General features: G+C 57.0%; 1 pseudogene; it reads left to right on the plus strand.

Annotated features, from left to right (window-relative positions):
• Nucleotides 1–2,500, plus strand: part of LOC143260053 (large subunit ribosomal RNA) — a 6,913-nt pseudogene that overhangs the window by 2,450 nt on the left and 1,963 nt on the right.

Below are 2,500 nucleotides of genomic sequence, written 5' to 3' on the forward strand. Positions count from 1 at the left end.
GTCGATAGATTAATGTAGGTAAGGGAAGTCGGCAAATTGGATCCGTAACTTCGGGATAAGGATTGGCTCTGAGGAGCGGGGCGTGTCGGGCTTGGTCGGGAAGCGGGTCTGGCTGACGTGCCGGGCCTGGGCGAGGTGAACGGCTCTCGTGGCTGGGATCCGAGCTCGGTCCCGTGCCTTGGCCTCCCGCGGATCTTCCTTGCTGCGAGGCTTCCGTGGCGTTTCCCATCGGTGCGGTCGTCCTCTTCGGCCGCCATTCAACGCTCAGCTCAGAACTGGCACGGACTAGGGGAATCCGACTGTCTAATTAAAACAAAGCATTGCGATGGCCCCCACGGGTGTTGACGCAATGTGATTTCTGCCCAGTGCTCTGAATGTCAACGTGAAGAAATTCAAAAAAGCGCGGGTAAACGGCGGGAGTAACTATGACTCTCTTAAGGTAGCCAAATGCCTCGTCATCTAATTAGTGACGCGCATGAATGGATTAACGAGATTCCCATCTGTCCCTATCTACTGGCGGTGGCGGTCTGTGGCCACCCAGGGCGGGAGATAACCCCCGAACTAGCCCTCGCGTAGGAGGGTTGATCGGCCGAGTCGATGGGTGTATCGGCGATGAAGGCATTAGAGACCGTCAGTGCGTCGTACATGTAGTACTTCGCATAATGGCGAGGCCCTGATTTAGCATACGGGCTGTGGCGTGTTCTTTGTACAGCACTGTATGTGCTGTATGACTTCCAACTGGGGAACTGTTGTCACTCGTGGCATCAGTTCCCCAGTTTACGTTAAACGGTTTTTCAGACCGTTTTTCGTGGGCGGAACACGCCACTAGACAACACTCCGCTGGGCTCAGGAATACATGGGATGCAATCAATCCCCTGGGCAACCCAGGCCGCAAGGGGCAAACGTGCCCTAGCCACACTTGAGCCTCCACGAAAAAGGTACCGCTGGATAGCTCGTGTTCTTAAATACGCAGCGAACTGAACGAAGTGTGGTGGAGAGGAAGAGGCAGCCTCTCCGACTGCTGTCTCCCACGTGTTTGCCGTGCGTGGCGACCCTTGTCGTCGGAAAAGAGGATCCTGGGATCTGAGGGGGCCCTCTCCTGCGGGTGAGACGTCCCCAACACGTACCTTTGGCCTCTGCTTCGGCTAGATGGGCGGCTGGACGAGAAAAGCAGCCCTGGTCCAGTCAATCGGCTTGGAACGACCACACGCTTCGGGCAAGTGGGTTCTGCTGGGCGAGGACGCGGGCTGGGTAAGGAAACCGACCCAGCCAGCAGACTATATTCGGTGCGTAGCCCTAACTCAGCCTTTGGCGGGTTCCAAATTGTGTGGGTCGGTGGTGGCCGGGGAGCGCACTGGATGAAAGACCAAGACACATTATGGGTCTGAATAAAAATAATGAACAAAAAACTAAGCGTCCAAAGACGACGGGTCCAGCTCCTACTCGGAGTGAAGCCGTCGCCGCAGACGCGGGAACTGCAAATGCAGCTGTCAGTCCCCCCGCGTCTGTGAGAAAGACAAGATCCGGGAAGGTGATCAATATCGCCAATCCTCGTGTGATCTTGCAAAGATGTGTGACTCCCACGCGAGCGGTCTCGGTGAAAACCGAGCCCACGGTAGAAGGTACGCCGGACACCGGTAACGTGGAAGTAATCGAACGAGTCGGAGACACGTCACTCGTGAAGGTGCAGTCGGCACCCGAGCGTGTCGAGGACCCTACTGGTGACGGTTGGCAAACCGTCACCAAAAAGACGAAGCGAGCCAAGCCGGGCGCACCCACCGGCAAGGCCGCAGTAAACCGGGCCAGGAGACCGAAGGGGACGTTCTCCGGGCAGAAGGTACGGCCTCTCGATCTCGTAAGAGACGAAGCCTTTAGGCGAGTGTCCGAAATACGGACCTTTTGCTTTCGACCTGAGTCGAAAGTCAATAAGGAGTCCGGGTCAAAGATACTCGCCGAGGTTGAGGCACTCAACGAGCTGGTCCAGGAGCTTATTCAACGGAATAGCTTCGTCGAAGGGCAGCTCGCCGCGGTCAGGGCGGACCTAAAAGCGCGTCCTGCCGTAATGAGTGCGATGCGACCTGGGCCGTCCAAGGGAACTCTCCCGAAGACGGCCTGCAACGCCGCGCAGTCGACTTACGCCCATGTGAACAAAGTCGACTGCAAAGGAGCTTCTCCGGAAGCGGGGAGACGGCCACAATCGCAGCATGTGGTAAAAATCTTCCCGCCGAAGGAAAAAGGACAGAGCAGCGAAGTTACGAAGGTTACTGTTCTGTCGCTCGTTAAACCAGCGAAGGAGGCGATCCGAATTAAGTCGGTCCGACGCATCCACTCCGGTGGCATCGTCGTCGAGACCGACCGAAAGGAGGACCTGCAAGCCTTCGTTGGCAATAAGAAGCTCCGGAGCGCGGGTCTGTCCGTCTCCTTACCTACCAAGCGGGACCCCGAGGTTTTAGTTTACGACGTCCCGCGTCGGATGGGTAAGGACGAAATTGCCTCCAGT

Source organism: Megalopta genalis, chromosome 9 (assembly GCF_051020955.1).
Source record: "Megalopta genalis isolate 19385.01 chromosome 9, iyMegGena1_principal, whole genome shotgun sequence".
Taxonomy (NCBI): domain Eukaryota; kingdom Metazoa; phylum Arthropoda; class Insecta; order Hymenoptera; family Halictidae; genus Megalopta; species Megalopta genalis.